General features: G+C 28.5%; 1 pseudogene; it reads left to right on the forward strand.

Annotated features, from left to right (window-relative positions):
- The window catches only part of LOC111613754, a 25,531-nt pseudogene extending 4,046 nt beyond the window's left edge, over window positions 1–21,485 (forward strand).
- The last annotated feature ends 3,532 nt before the right edge of the window (window positions 21,486–25,017 follow it).

Raw genomic sequence — 25,017 nt, forward strand, 5'->3', positions numbered from 1 at the left:
GCAATTGCACCGCATATGTAATATTACTTGATTTAAGTCAATAATTAATTATCGTTTTGAAAATATGATTCAGATATACCAGAAAACTATTTTTACGGCATTTTAATGAACAAATTGTTTATAAAATATTTAGATAATAAAAATAGTCACTATATATTCATGAGATGTTCACTTTCACACATGGCACATATAATCACCATATTCCGATTCTTCTTGCAAATATTTCTACTCATTTCTGACAAATTGATTTTTTCCTATTGTTTTTGAGTATGCCACAAATAAAACAAATTCTAGGTTTTTGCCGCTACTTTGGATTGCTCTTTGTTTCCTTATATTTTTGAAAAATATAAACTAATATAAATTTTAAAATTTATAGAAACTTACAATAGTGTTAATTTAATATATTTATTTAATAAACTTGCAAATATTGACTTACTTTATTAAAAAAAATTAAACACATATATATAAACGTATACTGATATTTTCGTTACATGACAGGGCGCGTAGCGGCAGTTACAATGCAAATTAGGTACGACTTGATTCAAAGTCCAGTGACAGCTAAACGGTTCGCATAACTGACCCGATTTCAAAAATAAATTGTAACTTGTAATATGAAGAAAGAATACTATGATGTATTTCCACAATAATTAAATACAACATGAAACAAACGAATTTATTATTATTTTGCGGCAATTTGCCGCAAGCGCGCCCACCAAAGGGTTAAATGGGAGATTATAAGCCATTATAAGCCAAAAAACCGATTTAAGCTGAGACTGCATTTCCGAATTCGCTGATAATTTAAACTGGGAAGTAATATGGAAAAATTATATATTTACTACTAAGTTTATCGTAAAACATATTAAACATGCTAAATAGAATATAATTTCAGAACATCAAATATTAAATGAAGAATTCATGGATAAGTTTTCGAACTATCTTAATTGGGATAAAATAGCAAAATTTCAACTTCTCCCTGATAATTTTATTAGAAAATATATTGATAAATTAAATATGAGAATAGTTTTAAAATATCAGCGATTAAAAACCGATACTCTGCGGGAATTACAAGATTTTTTCCACTGGGATTCGGTTTCTCGTTATCAAATACTGAACGAAGATTTTATTCACGATTTTAAATACCATCTTTTCTGGTGTTATATTATTATTAAATGTCAGAAACTAGATCATAAATATATTGCTGAAAACTCTCACAGCTTGTTAATCTACATACTACAAGATATTAGTAATATCGTTGATGATATAATGGAAAAATTAAATAAATTCGATGAAAAAGAAGAAGAAGAAAATTAAAATATCTGTAACATATCGATTTTAAAGAAATAGAAAATAGTTAAAATAGTCAATTGTTTTAAATCTGGTAATTAATTATATTATCTACAAATCAGAAATATATATCGCGATATTTCTAACATAGTTGATAAAGAAACAAACTTACGTTCTGTTTTTAAAAAAAGGTCCGTGTGTGATGAGATGTTGGTAAAAAAAGAAGTAAGTCTATGAACAAAAAATATTGAATAGATGATGGAATGCAGTTCACTTCGGGGATGCTTTCGGTAGATTAATTAAAGAATGCAGTCCCACAGCTTAACTTCAGGGGACTGTTTTGGGGTGTAGTAGAAAGAGATTTTTGTATGAGAAAATTTCTCTCCAATAATTCCGTTATTTAAGAAATATATTACCATAGTTTGCTTCTCTATATCCGTGATATTTGTAACATCGTTGATGATATAATGAAAAAAAAATTAAATAAAATTCGATGAAGAAGAAAATTATATCAATTTTAAAATAGTTAAATCTTATAAGAACCAATCATATTTTCTTTAAAAATAAGCAACCAGTCGTATATTATCTACAGAAATCAGTAAAATTAACGAAATATATTTAAAAATGCGGTCCAATAATTCCGTTATTTAAGAAATATATCACCACAGTTTGCTTGCCTATATTCACGATATTAATCACATCTTCGTTAAAAACTAACAGCCAATCATACTTTTCTTTAAGAACAAATCGTGTTTTTAAACTCAAATCGTATATTATCTGCAGATGAAAAAAAACTCACATTGTTATATAGACCCAACATGTTATTCGCTTGAACAAAGTGCGTAACAGGGATCCAAAGGAGTTATTTCAGGGTAAGAATTTGTATTACAGAGGGCACGTCGAATTTTTAAACGTTGTGTTATCGTTTTGTGTTATTAATTTATATTAAGTTTTTATACAAATTAAATATAATCTATACTGTATCGGTCTTTATTTCGATATAATTCAAAAAATTTTTTTTTTAAAAAGTTGTTATATTAAATTTATATACTAATTAATTTTTATACCCCAGAATGCATCATTTCTATACTACTCACTTATGGAAGTTTTGAAGAAGTATAAGTTACCATTGGAAAAGCTGGTTTGTCTTGCAACTGATGGAGCACCTACCATGATCAGTATTACTAAAGGAGTTGTCCCAAGATTAAAAGAAACAAGCAAACAGCATGGTAATAATAATTTTGAACATTTTCATTGTATTATTCACCAGCAAGTACTGTGTCGCAAAGTTTTAAATATCGGACGTGTTTTAAAAATAGTCACCAAAATTGTAAATTATATTGAAGCATGTGGACTTAATCATCGTCAATTTGTTTCATTTCTGGAAGATATAGAATGTGAATACACCGATCTACCATATTATACGGAAGTTCAATGGCTTTTGAGTCATAAAGTGTTAAAACAATTCTTTAAATTGCTGAACGAAATCATAATTTTTTTGGAAACAAAAAATTATGAATGTGATGAATTAAAAGATGGACAATGGATAAAGGACCTGGCTTTCTCAGTTGATATAACAAGTAATCTTAATAAACTTAATCTTAAATTTCAAGACACAAATCATGTTGTTACAACGCTATTTGATAATATTAACGCTTTCAAACAAAAATTATCACTTTGGCAAAAACAGATAGAAAAAGAAAACTTGTCTCACTTTTTAAGCTGTCAATATCTATTTAAATCACCTAAATTAGAATATACAGAATATGCTCACCAAATTAAATTGTTAGAAACGGAATTCGATCGAAGATTTTCTGATTTTAAAAGCTGTGAATTACAATTTTGTCTTTTTACTTCACCTCTATCTATCAATATTGAAATTGTTGACGAAAACTTACAAATGGAATTAATTAAAATCCGATGTGATAATTTGCTGAAGCAAAAATATATAGATGTTGGAATTCCAGATTTTTATACATATTTATCTGTAGATCGGTTTCCTAAAATGTTACCGTTTGTTACGCGTATACTGGCTATGTTTGGAAGCACTTATTTATGCGAACAACTATTTTCTTTAATGAAAAATAACAAAAATTCAGAAAGATCAAGATTAACCGATCAACATTTATCATCAATTTTAAAAACTGCATCAGCTCAATATATTTAACCAAATTTTGATGACTTGCTTTGCCAAAAACGTTGTCAAATATCTTCTAAAATGTAATATTAAATTGTAATTTTGTTTATTTCTTATAACTTATATTTTTGTTTGTATAAAAATATAAAATATTTATTGTTTAAGTTTAAAAAATAACATGAAATATAAAACGTCTATGTATGTATATAAATTGAGCTTGACATTGAGTCTAATAAATATGTTATACATTATATAGTCACTCTAAATATCGTATTTTATTAATTTTTTGAGCAGCGTATCGTATTTTATAGTATTTTAATTATTAGATATCGTAAAAATCGTATTTTATAATTTTTTTGAAAACATGCGGCCCCCAACTTAATACAAAATAGATCATGTGGCCCGTAATATCATATGAGTTTGACATGCCTGTTATCAACGCATATACAATATTTATTATTCTACCACTTTAATATCAGTTGTTTGGGCTCAAATTCTGTTAGATCGGGATATTGTCATCATCATTTGAAAAAATAATACACATGCGTAAAATTTGGCCCATGTAAACATTAAAATAAGAGATTGTATTAATTCAAAACATAAATCAAAATGCTTTAATTTAATTAACACTTTAAAATGTGTCTTATTCCAGCGACTAACTTAGTTAATCGAATTTTGAATTATCTTATACTTTATAAATATAAATAATTTTTTGTATGCTTAATTAAACAGAATATATTTTAGAAATTTGTGTATTTTAAATTATAAATATATAATTTATAAAATTGTATAATAAAATGATGTGATTCGAATGTGTAATAAAAAATTATTTAACGAGTATAGAAATAAAGACAGAGCAGCAAGGAGAATTTAACAGCACAATGATACACTGTTTTTTCTCTACTTCATCTCTCTAAATATATTTTAAAATTATTCATTTTATTCGATGGTTTAGATTTTCATCTGTCAATTTTTTATTTACCTTAACAGGAAAAACGATTTGAAAGTCCTTTCAGTTGTTATCTATTCGTTGTGGAAGATAAATAATAATATGTCCTTCGCCATCGACGTAAAATTCATTGAGGCAAACGTAAACAATTTGGTTTCATTAATAGCAATGCATATAAAAGAATAGCGATGCTAATCGTAACTGCTAGTTTATTTATATATTAAAAGTTGTATAACGTTTGTTACGTTTCATATACGATAATCAACAAACAAACGTAAATTTCTACAATTAATTCTGATTTTTATCACCCTTAAAATCGTATTTAAATGTAGATAAGAGATTAAATTAATTTAAACAACACTGAAATTGTTTTAATTATAGGAAAATATGCAAACTTGTTAAGCATAATTTTCACTTTTTATTTTGGTATAAAAAACAAAATGTAAATGTGTCAAACGATAAAATTCATATTTTTACGAAAATAGTTATAGATAAATTTATAAAAAGTTGAGAAATTTAAATAATTATATTAATTAATATTAAGCTTTGTTCTATCAGTAATAATAGGCCTAATATTCAGCTTTGAAATATATTCTGGGCGTATTTATATGCGTTGATAGAAGTTAATCTGATCACCTACAGGTAGAAACGGGTCGAAAATCTATAATCCACGTTGTCATAAGTATAAACAATATTATTAAAAAACTATTTAAGCATACAAAATTTTATCTTATATAACGAATAAATAGAAACTGGCAGGACTTTCATTTATTATTTATAAGAAATTTAATATAAAAGTAACTGATAAAGCTATACATTTTCATATAAAACAAATAATTTAAAATTATTTTATACAGGGATAAAGTTTAGAGGGTTAAAAAATTAAGTGTATCATTTCCTTATCGAATACTTTTTTGTGTTCTGCATTTACTACTACACTCGTTGAACCACATATTTCTTTCTACATTTTTATTTTTTATATTTATTTATATTAATCACTCAATTTACCGAGGTTATTATTACCTGGAAGGCAAAAGAAGTAATAAATAATTAACTTTTTCAATGTAAACCTTGAGTTATTGATATATAAAGTTACGTTATATACATGTTCCAAACTCTTCGTGTTCACATTCTTTCGTATTTTTTGACTGTCAAAAACTTTATGAATCACCTGAGAAGTGCACGTTAATAAGATCTGAAAGTTTTCTGTAATTGTTATACATTAAAATGTAAGTAAATGTTTAAGTCTCGTAATTACAGTGTCAGCTAGAAAAAAATGAATAAATTTCTAGAGATTTTAATTTTTGCCTATAAATTTTCAAATAAGGAAGAATCATTCTATTATTGTGAGAACCAATAGTTTGAAAACATTCTAAAGTTTAAAAAACTGTAAAATTAATTAAGTTTAAATAATATTTTATTCTGTTGGAAAAAGGGAGAAAATTTGTAAATGTACAAGTCTTCTCCACTTCTTCCTGTAAATCAGAAGAAGTTGGAGTTTCTGCTAAAACGAAAGTGTGAGATAATCCGCGGATAAGGAGTTGGTTTGTCCCTAACCTCTGAGCGTCGTCGGATCTGTGTGATCCGCTTTCGTTGTCTCTGGATGGCTTGTACGGTGTTAAAATGAGATAGAGGGCTTTTCGACCATCGAGTGGAGAGACTCGATGAGCCCGTCGATAGGATGTCTGGTTTTTTCCGATAATAACAGTTTCACAGGTTGACAACAACATATTTAATACAAAAATGAAGCAAATTACAATACCCAGTTGATACTTATACGCTAATAGACCGATGGAGAGTTTATAATTCTTCAAGTAAAATTCCTGTAATTGGACCAATGTCTCCAAATCTAGGTTTTGTGAAGGTCTCAGAGACAATCGTGGACTTCCGGTGGAGATCGATTGCAGAGGGAGAGGATATTGGTGACGATATTGGTGGGTAAAGCTTNTAGTAGGGAATGCCATAATATTAAGCTTTGTTCTATCAGTAATAATAGGCCTAATATTCAGCTTTGAAATATATTCTGGGCGTATTTATATGCGTTGATAGAAGTTAATCTGATCACCTACAGGTAGAAACGGGTCGAAAATCTATAATCCACGTTGTCATAAGTATAAACAATATTATTAAAAAACTATTTAAGCATACAAAATTTTATCTTATATAACGAATAAATAGAAACTGGCAGGACTTTCATTTATTATTTATAAGAAATTTAATATAAAAGTAACTGATAAAGCTATACATTTTCATATAAAACAAATAATTTAAAATTATTTTATACAGGGATAAAGTTTAGAGGGTTAAAAAATTAAGTGTATCATTTCCTTATCGAATACTTTTTTGTGTTCTGCATTTACTACTACACTCGTTGAACCACATATTTCTTTCTACATTTTTATTTTTTATATTTATTTATATTAATCACTCAATTTACCGAGGTTATTATTACCTGGAAGGCAAAAGAAGTAATAAATAATTAACTTTTTCAATGTAAACCTTGAGTTATTGATATATAAAGTTACGTTATATACATGTTCCAAACTCTTCGTGTTCACATTCTTTCGTATTTTTTGACTGTCAAAAACTTTATGAATCACCTGAGAAGTGCACGTTAATAAGATCTGAAAGTTTTCTGTAATTGTTATACATTAAAATGTAAGTAAATGTTTAATTCTCGTAATTACAGTGTCAGCTAGAAAAAAATGAATAAATTTATACAGATTTTGATTCTTGCCTATAAATTTTCAAATAAGAAAGAATCATTCTATTATTGTGAGAACCACCAAAAGTTTGAAAACATTTTAAAGTTTAAAAAAAATTGTAAAATTAATTTAGTTTAAATAATATTTTATTCTGTTGGAAAAAGGGAGAAAATTTGTAAATGTACAAGTCTTCTCCACTTCTTCCTGTAAATCAGAAGAAGTTGGAGTTTCTGCTAAAACGAAAGTGTGAGATAATCCGCGGATAAGGAGTTGGTTTGTCCCTAACCTCTGAGCGTCGTCGGATCTGTGTGATCCGCTTTCGTTGTCTCTGGATGGCTTGTACGGTGTTAAAATGAGATAGAGGGCTTTTCGACCGTCGAGTGGAGAGACTCGATGAGCCCGTCGATAGGATGTCTGGTTTTTTCCGATAATAACAGTTTCACAGGTTGACAACAACATATTTAATACAAAAATGAAGCAAATTACAATACCCAGTTGATACTTATACGCTAATAGACCGATGGAGAGTTTATAATTCTTCAAGTAAAATTCCTGTAATTGGACCAATGTCTCCAAATCTAGGTTTTGTGAAGGTCTCAGAGACAATCGTGGACTTCCGGTGGAGATCGATTGCAGAGGGAGAGGATATTGGTGACGATATTGGTGGGTAAAGCTTCTGTCTTTGACTCTTCAAACTATGTCCGCCCTGACGCTTGAGTTCCAGCATTTTTTTCCTTCTGAGTGTGCGATAATTACTCCAGTGATTCACATTCTTGTGGTCCTAAGTTCGCGATCTGTGCCTGGTAAGGCCGAGGCAGTTTGACTCTTTTTACTATATAAGGCGAAAAGTTCGAAGTACCTTGATGTTATTGTGAGATCAGCCGGGGGTACAATCTATCTATTAGGATGTTGGTACTACTTATTCGGCGGCTCGTTGGTGAAACTAGTTCTCGTTCGTCCAAAAGAATGGCTTTTCCTAAATTAAGAAAAATCGAGGGCGGATGGACTTACAGTTAAATATTTAAAGCGGAACGAAGAATTGTGAGATCCTTCAGTTCCAACGTCAGGATTCCCGACACCAGTTTATCAATTTATCGTTACGCGGATAAACACGCGTGTGGATATGATATAGATTTGATTCAGAGAGTTAACTAGAGACATTTCTTTAACAATAATAAAGCAAATTTAATAAACAAAAATAAGCTAAATTATACAAAAGTGGAAATGGTTAAATATTCAAAGACAATCGATTGGGACACCAAATAAATCGAATTAAACGCGCCGAAAGAGAAACGGACTCACTTAACTTATACAAAGTTGAGAGAGAGAGAGAGAGCTCACAATTTCATTTATTAACATACAACCTGTTTAGTTGACTTTATCGTCTTCTGTATTGGTCGAATATACCTTCAGTTCTAACGTTCTCCAACTTCTATTCATGAGAAGGACTTGGTAGGCACAAATATTAAAATATATTTTCTATGTTTCTAACTCAATATTAATACTCGATATTATTCGATAGGATACGACTATGGCCTTCTGCAGCGTGTATGGATTTCGCCTTCCTCATCTGGGATCCGTTGACGAACTCTTCGAATTCTGTTAAACTTTGAATATATCTTTTGATTAGCGACCAATCAGCATACTAAGATTCTTTCACGTGAACGGATGAAAAGGGGAATTGACGAGGGGTCGACAATTCCCATCGTAATGAAATTTTTAACAAATAAAGGGAAAACAAAGGATGCTTCTACTTCCGTCGAGTGGCTCTGTTATCTGTTTTTCCACGTTAGAAAACCGTTATTTTCACACCAAAATGAAGGAATATTTTTCTACAAAAATTGCACTTTATTTTTAAATTGTTATTTAGACCCAGGGATATTCGGATCTCACATTATCAATGAAATGTAGAGACCCTTTTTACCTCATAGTTTTACCGATTTTGACGTTTTCCCAATTAATAACCATTTATTCGTATTTATTCTCGAAACTTATTTAAAAGTTCGTTTAAGATTGTTCATTTGTACTGTTAATTGACCGTCTTTTTCTGTCGAGTCAGAGGTCAACGAAAAGGCCAAGTGGTGAAAAAGAAAATAGATTTTTTCCACTTATTAATTAACTGCGTATTAATATTTAATTCCTTAATTTAACTAATTTGGATTTTAAAAAATCCAATTTAGTTAAAATAAAATTTCCTTAAAATGGATTTCTATAATCAGTACGATTTTATCCGAGTAGTAAATAATATTATAGGAGAGAGCTACTGATCCTGAAATAGAAGAAAGCCTAGTCCAAATTATATGTACACTACATTTATTAGGAAGGGAAAAAATGCAGTGACAAAGAGTAAAACGAAATATGCTTGATTAAATGGCACGCAAATTTAAATGTATATACGTCTCGACGATCTCCCCTATCTTATAATTAGTCGAAAGAGAAAGTTTACGATAATCGTTATCACCTGGGACGTAATGCGAGAATTATAATACTTTTTATTAAGTTTCTGACCTAATGAGTTACATGTATTAAAATGACGCGGGAACTAATTCGATCAACGAGTGACACGGCTGGACGTCACGAGAGTTCAAATGGATAGTGACCTATAGATTAGAACAAAAGACAAGTATGAAAGGTAACTTCACGTTTCATAAGAAACCAGTGGACTAATACGATTCCTTGTGTCCCTTGTGATACTTTTCTGAGATTCAGCACCGACTCTCGTGTTTTCTAAAATCCAGTGAAGCTTTAGACGATCAATTAGTTAATTGAAAATTAAAAATTAATACGAAGTTAATTAAGAAAGAGGAAAAAACCCCGTATCCTATTTCATTTTAACACCCCGTAAAAGCCATCCACAAACAACGACAGCGGATCTTACCGATTCCACGCCGCACAGAGGTTAGGAACAAACCAACCCCCTAATCCGAGGATTATCTCATACTTTCGTTTTAGCAAAAACTCCAACTTCCTCTGATTTACAGAAAGAAGTGGAGAGGACTTGTAGGCTTACATTTATAAATTTCCTCCATTTTTCCAACAGAATAAAATATTATTTAAACTAAATTAATTTTATAATTCTTTTTAAACTTTAAAATGTTTTCAATCTTTCGATTCTCACAAGAATAATAGAATCATTTTATTTATAGGCAAAAATTAAAATCTCTAAAAATTTATTCATGTTTTTTCTAGCTGACACTGTAATTACGAGAATTAAACATTTACTTACATTTTAATGAATAATAATTACAGAAAACTTTCAGATCTTATTAACGTGCACTTCTCAGGTGATTCATAAAGTTTTTGACAGTCAAAAAATACAAAAGAATGTGAACACGAAGAGTTTGGAACATGTATATAACGTAACTTTATATATCAATAACTCAAGGTTTACATTGAAAAAGTTAATTATTTATTACTTCTTTTGCCTTCCAGGTAATAATAACCTCGGTAAATTGAGTGATTAATATAAATAAATATAAAAAATAAAAATGTAGAAAGAAATATGTGGTTCAACGAGTGTAGTAGTAAATGCAGAACACAAAAAAGTATTCGATAAGGAAATGATACACTTAATTTTTTAACCCTCTAAACTTTATCCCTGTATAAAATAATTTTAAATTATTTGTTTTATATGAAAATGTATAGCTTTATCAGTTACTTTTATATTAAATTTCTTATAAATAATAAATGAAAGTCCTGCCAGTTTCTATTTATTCGTTATATAAGATAAAATTTTGTATGCTTAAATAGTTTTTTAATAATATTGTTTATACTTATGACAACGTGGATTATAGATTTTCGACCCGTTTCTACCTGTAGGTGATCAGATTAACTTCTATCAACGCATATAAATACGCCCAGAATATATTTCAAAGCTGAATATTAGGCCTATTATTACTGATAGAACAAAGCTTAATATTAATTAATATAATTATTTAAATTTCTCAACTTTTTATAAATTTATCTATAACTATTTTCGTAAAAATATGAATTTTATCGTTTGACACATTTACATTTTGTTTTTTATACCAAAATAAAAAGTAAAAATTATGCTTAACAAGTTTGCATATTTTCCTATAATTAAAACAATTTCAGTGTTGTTTAAATTAATTTAATCTCTTATCTACATTTAAATACGATTTTAAGGGTGATAAAAATCAGAATTAATTGTAGAAATTTACGTTTGTTTGTTGATTATCGTATATGAAACGCAACAAACGTTATACAACTTTTAATATATAAATAAACTAGCAGTTACGATTAGCATCGCTATTCTTTTATATGCATTGCTATTAATGGAACTGAATTGTTTACGTGAGCATCAATGAAATGATAAGTTCTATTATTACTGTAATATAGCTGATTCTTATATTCACTCCAGCTATAATAATTGCAATAAGTACGTTAACAATTTGACTTAATTTTCATAAATTGTCAACTTGAAACTAAACAAAACATTTTTTCTTTGAAATTTCTTTAAAGCACGCTTTTCGTGTATTTACCGCCGTAGAATTCGCCTCTGTTCGGATTTTTCCATAATAGAAGCCAAATATTATTTTAAAGTCGGTGTTTTGCCGTCAGAGTAAACTTTTGAAGTAAGTATCTTTATTATCTCAAATGACTATACTGTAACAATAATTAGGAGAGAATTTAACAATTCTTAACCTATTAAACGCTTAATGTTCTATAATCAAGTGGGAATATAAAACCACAAGAAACGGCCATAACCACTTTTAAAATGCACGCAGATTATTATTTAAATTAAGTATGATGTAAATAGTTGAAATCCTTGAACAACTTTGAAGAAGAATGAAAATAATTGCATCACTTCGAGGTGGTTGTAGTGTCATTGTGAATTTTTATGATTGGCAAATTATAGATCACGTGTAATAAAAACATTCGTTCTTATTTGAGTTTTTCGATGGTTATTCTTTTACAGTTAGTTAGACATAAAGTTAAGTGAATGATTATTACGTATCACTTTGAATCTGCAGGCCAAAGAGAATATTACTGATGTTTATGTTGATTTCATTCCAAATGATTTTAAGTTTAATAATTACTTTTCTTGTGTTGATTTATATATTAGTGAGAAAATGGAGAAACAGAAGAAAACAACTGAAATATGATTCGACTTCGATTACACACGGAAAGACTTCTTCTCTATCTGGTGGTAAGAGAATATTTAAACATTTATTATATCTTATAATATCATAAATTTAATACGAAACAAAGAAAGTTTATGATGCAGTTCGACTAGAAAATATATTTACTGGTTTATTATACAGTGCGTTTAATAAAGATAAACCACCCAACACTTTATTATCTTTAGTGTTATAGGAGCTGTTATGCAGTATGATTGTTGTTACTTATTAGTTTCATAAAGACACACTTTCACACTAACAGATAAGATTCTAAATAAATTATCAGCTAACTATTTATAAAAAGTTAATTCTTCTGTAGTAGATAAATACGGATTCTTGATCAAAAAATATAAATGGTTTACAATCAGAAAATTTCAAATATCGTGAAAAATCATTCAAAATTAATAAAAAAAATTTATTTAAATTATTCAAAATCAAGCAAAAGTAATTTAAAAAATTGGAAATCAAGTGAAAATAAAAAACTCAGCAGCTTCTAAAATGATGATTAATTAACAAACTCAACGATATGTGCTTTATTCGTATTCCCACAATCTTTCATACCTCTGTATACAAATTTTAAATCACTCGTGTTGTTTAAATCCTCTATAGAGTCTATACGGTTGTTTATTATTTTTTTATTGAATCGATCTGGCAGATAAACTTGAAATTCATTCCATTCAGTATCCATGAGAAATACTAATTTTTTATCACCGTAGCGAGTGAATACTGATTTAACATAACGAACTGGATATTCGTAATCAACTCGCAGTTCGTTTAATTTCTTCGTTAGAGTATTTTAAAGTTTACCAATATAGTTTAGTTTATTTATAGTCTTCATTTATATAGGAGAAAATTCGATCAGCATAATTTATAAATTTTGGATTGTTTATATAATATAATAACCTCATTAATGTTATAAACCCTGATTTCACTTGATACTGTGAAAATCTTGAGCAATGAATCTCGTGAATCTCCCTCCTGGTAGTGTTTCAGTGATGGGAACAAATACGTGATAGTCTAATTGGACGTGAGTAGGACTATAAAGACGGTACTTTAACATCTCAAAGAGGAGTTCTCAAAAAGTATCGACAGTGTCAGCGAAGATGTGCGAATGCACATTATCATAAAACAACACAACGTTGTTTCAGGCGTTGTTACATCACATTATTTCTTTCAATTGAATTTTTATATACAATATATAATTTATTAGATATGAGTAGTTTTGGATTGGTACAGAAATTGTCATTCCTGCATGAATATTGACCAAAAATTTTGTACAGTCTTACTGTAATTATTTCAATTTTATTAGAGTTGTTTCATTTTTGTACAATTACTTTAATTTTACTTATTATATTCTATAAATGTCAAATAAGTTTTATATAATTACAGTATAGAAGTTATTTCACAATTATACAATATAATAAGTAAAATTAAAGTAATTGTACAAAAGTTAAACAACTCTAATAAAATTGAAATAAATGTTTAAATTAAATATGATCAACATAAGTAATTGATTATTTCGATTATTTTTTAAATCTATTTTATTTAAATTTGCTTTGTATGTGATAGAGATGAAATATCTACAGAAATTACTGTATTGTTTGTGAGTAAAACGAAGAAAGTGACGGATCTGACTTTCAAATTTTAAAAGTAAAGCTGAAATCAAGCTTTTGAATTTAGTAGAGAATAGTTTGACGATTAAAAATTTATTAGAACGTTCAAGGAAATATGAGATAACGAAAAGTGATTAAATTTTATGTGTTTTTCTTTTTTATTTCGTGAAGTTGCCAGCAACTTAATTCTTGCCGGCTGCTATAACTTTACTTGGTTTAACTTCTACTTTATTTAATACAAACAATCATTAACAGAAAAGGAAATTTTCACTTGGTAAAAATTATTTTTCTAAGTTAATTTAGAAAACGAATTTTACTTAATATTACTAAAATTAAACTAAATAAATTTCGAACTTTATTATTGTTGTTTTACATTTGCCTTAAATTTATTTAAAAACTTGTAAAATGAATTAATTTAATTAAAATATAGAGCGATAACAATAAAAATATTATTTTTTAAAATGAGTTATTCGAAATGATGTGAATGCATTTCAATGCGTGTGATTATGAACAAATGTTAATTGCACTTGTCCCTACTTACAGAAGTCTTTATTATATTGGTAAACAGAATGTTTCATTTAACTTCAGATTGAAATATCGCGAGAAATACGTATCATACGTAATTGTATTTGTATTGTTCAGAGTGTTATTTATGACAGATAATAATTTCGACATTTGATAAATACAGTCATACCCCGACTACGTGAACCCGGAGTTACGCGATTTCCAAATTCTAGGGCGAAATCGAAATACAATTAGTTATTTACTTTACACATTTTATTTTTTAATTTATTTTATTTGAATTAATTAATGAAAAGATTCGCTCAATCATTTAATATATTTATTTTTATTTATAAAGAAAAGATACTGTGTCCATTGTGATTTTTTTAATTATCTAAATGTAAACCGAAAACAAAAACATAAAGAAATTTTTGACATTATTTCTTAAAAACTTTCTAACTCGATATTTTCTCAAATTGTTTCAATGCCACCGCTTCCAATGACAGCACGCCACTGCTTGAAACCTTTATACTCGTGGTCTTCTGAATAATTGGCACAGTCTTAGCACAATACGCCTGCATTCTATCAATCGGCCTACTTTCTTATATTCATACTTTTTGAGATTGTTTCTCTTAATCGTGGTTTTAAAGAGCACATCAGTTCATTTTGTCAGCAGTGCCAGATTATGTACATTTGTACGTGATAAACGTGTTACTTATGCTTTAAATAACTGAAGAATTGTGTAAAAATTGACGAAAAGTTTATTACCAGCAATTTGACCACCATTTTATTACATTAATAATACAACTGATGAATTTTATAATTAAGCAATAATATTTAGCGTTGTAAAAAGTCCAGCAGCAAATTATGAAACCTTACCGACTGTTAATAGCTTTTATTTTAAAAAATGATTTATATATCTATAATTATTTTACTAATAAAATTTGTGTAGCTTCATCGGTTATGAGATTTTAAGAAATTTTCTATTATTAATTTAATTATTATAAAATTGTAAAACATTCAATTTTAACAGTAAAGTTAAACTTTATAAAAAACTTGTAAATTGTAATAACTATTAAAGTCTTTATTAAGTTAAACCTAATTAAGTTTAATATTTACTCTAAGAAATATAACTGTTTTTAAAATATAACATATCATAAGAGATAGCGCCTAATGCAGTTATTAATATTGCTGGGAAAGCTAAGCAACTGGTTGCTTGAGTTTTAACGTTCGGTTTGAATTTCGAATGCTTTATTTACGATTTTCTTTTATTATCTGCAATGTGTCGGAGACTTGTCTATGTAAAAGTATTTTTATATTGTTATTTTTTTAAGGTATTAATATCATTAGGCTAGACATACTTTTCTAAATAATTTTAAGCTTTGTTTATGTGTTACCGAGGGCCTAAATTGAGTAGATTGAAACGATATGCGCCAATCAGGGCTTGCGCTTGAAGGGGCCCCGCAGCACATCAAAATTTATATATTTAAAAATAGCACATATTACAAAAATAAATATCTAAGTATACTATTATTAAAAATATAAAAACTTATTTTTTCTTAAAAAGTTTGTGTCGATTATGTCGCATAGAGTCAAAAATCAAGCACCTTGGATTTTAATACTATTTTAAAAAATTTTACAGAACAAAATCTTTATAAGTTCATATTCAATAAAATTTAATTATATTCATTCTTCAACATATTAGAAGATTTTTCGTTGAAAAAATTTATGTAGTTATATACATTTAAAAATATAGAAATACTAAAACTTATCCATATATGTTTATATTCAATAGCAATTAATTGTTTTTATATTTGATATATGTTTTTTAAAGTAAAAATTTGACTACCTTATGGTTCATGACTTTTGATTTTTATAACTGGATTTTGGACTCTGTTTTAAATAAATATTTAAAATCTATATTTCAATATGTAAATTAACTGTTAATTAATTTTGTCATTCAGAGTTTGAGGGGCTCCGTTAAAAAATTCAGTTATTTCAATTCAAATATTTTTTGAAAGGTATTTGATACATGACGGGTATTACTCTGTTTTTATAAGTGTGATGTATAAAGCCAAGCAACCATTAATTTGAGTCGAGAACATATATTTTAAATTGAATAAATTAATAATATGATAAAAAATTGTTGCTTGTCATTCTTTCGATGCCACAATAAATAATTGCTCGTTATAACCTTTTTATTAATTTTTATAACAGACAATAAATTTTCAGAAAATAAAGANAATTTAAGATTTTTATGAAATCATTGCATTTCATTCATAATTAATTGTTAAAGTAAATAATATTTGTAATTTCGAATTAATTTGTAATTTTTTGACATTTCAAAATTTGCAGTTTTCAGAATTCTGAAAATTTGTAGAAATCTGAATTTAAATGTAATAGCAAAAAATTTTAAATATACAACAAAAGGTTTATTAATTATTTTATATTTTCTCTATTTATATACACGCAAAGAAAATAAAATTATGAAAAATTAAAAATGTGTACCTTCTGATGATTTTTAAACGTTATCATTGAGATTATTATGTATAATTAAAGCGAAAAATTCAGTTGAAATAGGATAGTCGTACCTTACTTTTTCGATTTCATATCGAATGCCGTTTTGTAAATTTTTAACTCAGTTTTGTGGGTTATTATCTGTTATTAAAGTATCTACTCGAGAATTAATTAACCAAATTCCTTTTATAAATACGATTGAAACTATTCAAAGCAAGTAATGTCTGAGATGATGACCAAAATAATTCGAGTCCATAATAACAGAACAACCGAAAATGTAAATATACGTCGTTATATTACGGCATGTAAGGATTGTCTTAAGTCAAGACAATTGAAGTTGGACGATGTGTATTTAACTTTTCGTTCGACTAATTACAGTTTGTGGACAATTTACCGCGAATAATTACGTTTTTCGCGAGATATAACAGTTGGCACCATTTTCCCTTTTACTAATACTATTATTTTTGGTTTCATCCATAAATGCCTGTATTTGAGAAGTGAAATGACGCATTTTTTTTTTTTGTTTTTCGTTTTATCACCGAAAGTTACGCCGGATACAACTGGTGCCTTTTTAAAGTTTCTGGACTACTTTCTTACTGGAGGAAATAGTAAACTCCCAAAATCAAATTATTGCTATTTTGTCGTAAATAGTACGAAGAATTTAGTGAACTGCTTGCTACAAGCAATGTCATTGAGCATTATAAACTGATATGACAGGAATATAAAAAATGTGCGGTATCCGTGCATGCCTTATCCTAATTTTACTCGTTTATTATACAGCATTTATTTTATTGCAAACGTAAATTATATAGAAAGAAATTTTACATTTTTTAACGTATTTTAATATCAGGGTTACGATACAACCGCTCACGTTATGTCATGGACTCTTTATTTCTTGGGAGGATTACACGAAATACAGGAAAAAGTGTATTTAGAATTGCAAGAAATTTTCAAAAATGATATGAATAGAGATGTTACGATTGATGACCTGACGAAAATGACGTACTTAGAATGCGCAATTAAGGTAATTTCTTAATTTCTTTAATACATTCAAAAATTAGTTTTATATATTACAATTTTCAGGAGTCGATGAGAATCTATCCTCCTGCTCCTTTAATTGCAAGAAAAAACCCTTCGAAAATAAAAATAGGTAATTTTTCATGTCTTGGAATTTGTTTTTCAATAAAAATATTTTTTTTTATAATTGTTATTGACTTGAAGCATTAAATCGTTGTCATTGAAATAGGTAAAATAATATAAAGTTAGTTTATATCTGATGAAATTTTTAAAATGTTTGAGTCAACATCAGTAGAAAGAATACGAAACATTTCAGATATTGGTTCTTTATCATTTAAGCGAATATTAAAAGTTTGTACATTATAAATGAAGTGTTTTTTTCTATACGTGCTGATCGTAATAAAGAGTTGTTAGAACAATGCGTAGAGAAAAGTATCGAGTTTTTAAGCTTTTATTTAATATATATGAAACATTTTCAAATTAATTTAATTATCAACTATTTCGTTTTAAACTTCATGTATTTCGTACAAGTGAGAGAAAATCTGTAACATGAACGACGAATGTATGACAGATTAACTTTCCGGAAAGCATACCGTAATTATAATAAAGTAACTAGTATTTATCCATCTTTGTATTTTTCTTCTGTTGTCTTAGTAGTATACAATAAGTCTTTATGATAGCGAAAACGTGACGTTTAAACATCCAATCACAATATAAAAATATTGTGATTGGATGTCCAGCAACTTATTTTTAATATTTGTCAAAAATTAATTAATTACGATATGAAATAATTGCAAAGTTTTTTCTTTGCATATTTTGAACACAAAAACAAAAAAAAAACTNTTTAAACATCCAATCACAATATAAAAATATTGTGATTGGATGTCCAGCAACTTATTTTTAATATTTCTAAAAAATTAATTAATTACGATATAAAATAACTGCAAAGTTTTCTTTTTTGCATATTTTAAACACAAAAACAAGAAAAAAAACTTTTACACAAATTGTACATATTTCAAATTATTTCAATTTAAGAAAATTCTATTATGTTTTTTACACGAAGTATAATTTTAAATTTTATGTAGATTTAATATTAATATTAGAATAAATTTCCTTTTCATGTATTAATAATTTATATTAAAATTTAGAATTCTGAAATATTTTCCTCAATGGCTATTAAATCCAATTTACTGGTTTTTCCCAATTTTCTTCATGAGCAAAATAGGAAAAAATTATAAGAGAGACATTAAAATAATTCATCGTTTCGAGGAGAAGGTAAACTCAACTTGTGAATAGAATTTTTGTTTTTATTTAATTAATTAACGATTTAATTTAATGCGTAGGTGTTCAACAGAAGAAAAGAAAACTTTGTGAAAAAAATGCAGCAGCAACAAATTTTAAACAAAGAAACACGTAATGAAGAAGTACCAAAGATCAAAACAAAACAACGTCTTATCGATTCCGTGTTAGATCTTCATGTCAAACAAGGTTTAATATCGGAAGAAGACGTTATCAGAGATATGGGCGGCGCAATTTTTGCGGTAAGCAGAATTTACTTAGTTTATTAAAGGTGTAATCGAAAATAATTATGAAACAGTTAACTCGGCGATAAAAATTATAAATAACGTAAAACCTATTTCAAAAGTAGTCATAATTATTTCCTTGTAACTAGAAATTGTCTTTAATTTAAGATTTTTATGAAATCATTGCATTTCATTCATAATTAATTGTTAAAGTAAATAATATTTGTAATTTCGAATTAATTTGTAATTTTTTGACATTTCAAAATTTGCAGTTTTCAGAATTCTGAAAATTTGTAGAAATCTGAATTTAAATGTAATAGCAAAAAATTTTAAATATACAACAAAAGGTTTATTAATTATTTTATATTTTCTCTATTTATATACACGCAAAGAAAATATAATTATGAAAAATTAAAAATGTGTACCTTCTGATGATTTTTAAACGTTATCATTGAGATTATTATGTATAATTAAAGCGAAAAATTCAGTTGAAATAGGATAGTCGTACCTTACTTTTTCGATTTCATATCGAATGCCGTTTTGTAAATTTTTAACTCAGTTTTGTGGGTTATTATCTGTTATTAAAGTATCTACTCGAGAATTAATTAACCAAATTCCTTTTATAAATACGATTGAAACTATTCAAAGCAAGTAATGTCTGAGATGATGACCAAAATAATTCGAGTCCATAATAACAGAACAACCGAAAATGTAAATATACGTCGTTATATTACGGCATGTAAGGATTGTCTTAAGTCAAGACAATTGAAGTTGGACGATGTGTATTTAACTTTTCGTTCGACTAATTACAGTTTGTGGACAATTTACCGCGAATAATTACGTTTTTCGCGAGATATAACAGTTGGCACCATTTTCCCTTTTACTAATACTATTATTTTTGGTTTCATCCATAAATGCCTGTATTTGAGAAGTGAAATGACGCATTTTTTTTTTTTGTTTTTCGTTTTATCACCGAAAGTTACGCCGGATACAACTGGTGCCTTTTTAAAGTTTCTGGACTACTTTCTTACTGGAGGAAATAGTAAACTCCCAAAATCAAATTATTGCTATTTTGTCGTAAATAGTACGAAGAATTTAGTGAACTGCTTGCTACAAGCAATGTCATTGAGCATTATAAACTGATATGACAGGAATATAAAAAATGTGCGGTATCCGTGCATGCCTTATCCTAATTTTACTCGTTTATTATACAGCATTTATTTTATTGCAAACGTAAATTATATAGAAAGAAATTTTACATTTTTTAACGTATTTTAATATCAGGGTTACGATACAACCGCTCACGTTATGTCATGGACTCTTTATTTCTTGGGAGGATTACACGAAATACAGGAAAAAGTGTATTTAGAATTGCAAGAAATTTTCAAAAATGATATGAATAGAGATGTTACGATTGATGACCTGACGAAAATGACGTACTTAGAATGCGCAATTAAGGTAATTTCTTAATTTCTTTAATACATTCAAAAATTAGTTTTATATATTACAATTTCCAGGAGTCGATGAGAATCTATCCTCCTGCTCCTTTTATTGGAAGAAAAAACCCTTCGAAAATAAAAATAGGTAATTTTTCATGTCTTGGAATTTGTTTTTCAATAAAAATATTTTATATTCGTTATTAACTCGAAGCATAAAACCGTTGTCATTCAAATAGGTAATTACGTGTTGCCTGCAAATTCCACTCTTATGATAAATATCAATGGCATCCATCATAATCCTTCTGTTTACGAAAATCCCGAAGTGTTCGATCCAGACCGTTTTCTACCTGAAAACTATAAAAATCTTCATCCTTACGCATTTCTGGCATTTTCTGCTGGTCCACGAAATTGTCCCGGTAAGTGATTAGTGAATAAATACAAAAACAAAAGAATTATTTCATTAAAATTATTCGTTTATAGGTGGTAAAGGTGCCATGATTGCAATGAAAATGGTTTTGGCAAACGTTCTTCGTAATTTTAAAGTTTACTCTTTGGATCCCCAGGATAAAATTATTACTTCATGGGATGTTATGTTGACTCCAATATCAGGTATAAGAATGTGTGTAGAAAAAAGATGTATGTTGCAAGATATTAAATAACACGAACGTTGGGGCAATTTTTATTACAAATATATATAAACATAGATCTATATCATATAATCTAGAAGAATGCATTTAAAAACTGTATCGAAATAATTCTACGTATGATTAAACTTTACTCAAAAATTATAATTCACATTTTTATAGATAAAAGTGATGAGAATAAAATGTATTTCGATTATTACTATTAAATTTACTTCACTGTAATACTATTTTTGCTGTTTATTGCATTTTATTTATTTATCACATTCATAATTTCTAGTATTTTAGTTTACGTAAATTAATCTGTTGTTAACGATCTCTTGTTCGTATTTACCTGTATTATTTAAAATGTTCTAAACATAGATGATTTAGTTATTTACTTAATGATGTGTTGGATACAAAATATTTGTATTTCCTTTTAGTATTTGTCTGATAAGCTATAGAAAGAAAATTATGCGATTTCAAATTTGATATAAATTGTCGGGATAAAAATCGTCTGGCACACGGTTTTCCCGCGCTTTTCCAATCGTTCGACAGACGACGGTTGATCATACGAAACGGCAATCGGACCACTTTTGAAGACTCGACCGCTGATTGGTTGAGAGACATCACACCATCGGTGGACGTCTTGTAGAGCTGCTAAGTGCTGATTGGCGGAATCCAATTCTGCTTCAATCCTATAAAAGGATTGAGTGGTGGCGGGAAATTGAGTTCACCGTGGACTCAGAAAGTGGACTCACGTTTGGTCTTAGTTCGCCTAAGCTGGTCCCGAAGCTTTTCTCGTCTCGTTGGGCTGTAAAGGACTTTAGAGTTAGTTCGTTGCAAGGTGTCTTTTCGACGGACCTGTTGTAGTGGATAAATGAGTTGAACTATGTTATAATTAACGTTTTGTAAATGTTTGTTTTGTGAACTTTGTAACTGTACATACGTTTATTTGTAATATATATATATATATCTTTTTATATGTATATCGGTGCGTGTGTGAAGTTTTGAACTTTACTTAAATATTTAAAATATTTGATTAATTAATATGTAACTGTCATTAAGAGGAATACTATGATTATATGGCATGCAGTTGAATAAACCCTACTCGCTTTTCATATAAAATGAATACAATTGCCAAAGAAAAAGGTCCAAAATTTAACACGATATTATATATTATAAGAGTAAAAATTGTATTCCTAAATGAAATATAAATTTTAGTACAGAATTACAAGTACTTAACATCAAATGTTTAAATAGATTTGATGTTCTGTACTTGAAAACTATAAGTCACAGTGAAAACAAAAGTAAAACCCCGAAGTAATAATCGAAGCAGGAAACTTGCTTTTGTTTTCAAATTGTTTATATAGATTTACGGTGTGAAATGTCTTAGTTGTAATAAAAATAGTATCTGCAAAAAATGCAAAAAATGTAGTTATCATCTTTAACTTTGCTTAAGTTAGGCTTTTAAGTCTTTTATGATTTTTTCCATCTGATCTGGAATTTACCATTATTTCCTCGATTAATGAACGTTAAATTATATACATTTCATAAAATAGCATCTGTGTGTGGAAACCGACCTCTTACGTCAAGCTTCCTAAACATCAATTTCAACCTGCGCATTGCCCGAACAGACCTGAACTTGAACAAGAAACGACGAATTTTATGAGACCATGTTCCACGACATATTACTAGTATAAAAAGAGCACTGCTGCAGAAATTGCGTTGGAGCTTTTGAGCATCCACTGTGTTCATCATAGAAATCCTTTTTGTGTTTTGGGTTTTTTTCTGGAACTAAAACGGACTTTACGTGGTCAACGAATTCCATTGATAAATGTCAGTCTTGCTTGCAGTAGAACTCTCCAGGCCAGTGGTAGCGAACCTATGACCCTTGGTTCAAACAGGGACGCACACAGGCTTTTTAAATGACCCACCAGTTGATTTTAATAAACTTATTTTTTATATCATAAAAAAGATAACAGACAAACAAAAACATTAAAAGAATAAAAGTATATACATATCTAATGTCAAATTTATAAAAAAAAAAGTCAAAAGTTCAATCAGGTAACGTGACACGCGCTCGGTGTCATTCCATGGTATAGGGGAGACCGGGGCAACTTCGGCATGCGGGGCAAGTTTGTCAAGCGCTTTTTTTAAAAAACAAATTAAAAAGAGACTTTGGTTATAGGTTAGGCAGTTGAGTTTTATTGGTGGCTTGTTGAGTGTAGTGTTTTTATTGTTCTCCAACAAGCGTAGTTGAATTATCAAGCAAATTTTCATTTTCGTTCAATTCCATATAATATTTTTTTTCCATTTATATTGAATTGGCAGGTTTTGTTATAATTCCATGATAACGAAAGTTACTTTTCCTGTTAGAAGGATGTAACTTCAACTTATTCACGTGGCCAGATCGTGGCTTGGCATTCTGTTCTCAGGGTTGTACTTAATGTTTCGAAATCATGACTAGCGGGGTAAGATCGGCAACATAAAGCCACATTAGAAGCAAAGGATAAAAATCAAACAGATGATAAATGAAAACATGTTTGCATTTGTTATTCATGTATATATGTCTTTGAACTTGCATTTCGTTGTAATAATATTAAATGGGTGTTGGATTTGTATTTCTTTGTTTTAATAGTGAATTCCAACTTATACATTGTTAATAACATAATTTTATATACGTGCCTATCTTGCCCCATTACTGTTGCCCCTATACCAGGGGCAACTTTAATAAAAATAATTAAAATAATTACAACTTTACAAAAAGAGAGAAGTTGCCGATCTTGCCCCTATACCCGGGGCAACTTCGTCAATTTCTCTCTTCTTGTAAAGTTGTAATTATTTTAATTATTTTTATTTCCAAACTGATTTTAACCAGTTCTATAGTAAGTTAACATTCCAATAGACAATATGCAAAGCTTTTTTTTCAGTCTACAGCAGTATTTATTACACAAAATTTAAGTAAAGCTTAACATGCCGATCTTGCTCCGGTCTCTCCTAAATAATAAATTAATAAATTTCTATTACAAATAAAAATAATAATATGTTAAGTTAGTATGAGGTAACATTCTATATTAGAATAAGGCCGTAATATTAATTTTATTCCAGTTACGTAACAATTATTGAATTACGAAACAACTTCCAAAATATAATTTGCTTTTTCTACACTTATTAATATATATTGTTTGTGCAAACTAAAAAAAAAAACAATTTCGGACGATACGATAGCCAGGATTATTTTTTTCAGAATCAGGAAATTTTCGTTATGCATCAACAAAAATTCACCCCGAGGCAACGCGCAACGCTGAGAAATTTCGAAATTGAATAAGATAGTTTTACCGAAAATGGATCCTGGACGACCTCGCGGTCGTCATAGGCAAAGTTTGAAAAATCGCGCTGAAAACCAGCAATACGAAAGTAGATTGAAGAATGAGAACAAGACCCCGCCTTGAGCATCAAAGTGATTCCGCATAGTAGTGAGTCTCCGAAACATAGACTAGTCCCAAATACGGCCTTGCCTATTTACTTGTTTTTTCATTATTAAAGTTTCTCATCTACATATGTATGT

Source organism: Centruroides sculpturatus, unplaced genomic scaffold, assembly GCF_000671375.1.
Source record: "Centruroides sculpturatus isolate CEXI.00-Female unplaced genomic scaffold, Cexi_2.0 scaffold1565, whole genome shotgun sequence".
Classification (NCBI taxonomy): Eukaryota; Metazoa; Arthropoda; class Arachnida; order Scorpiones; family Buthidae; genus Centruroides; species Centruroides sculpturatus.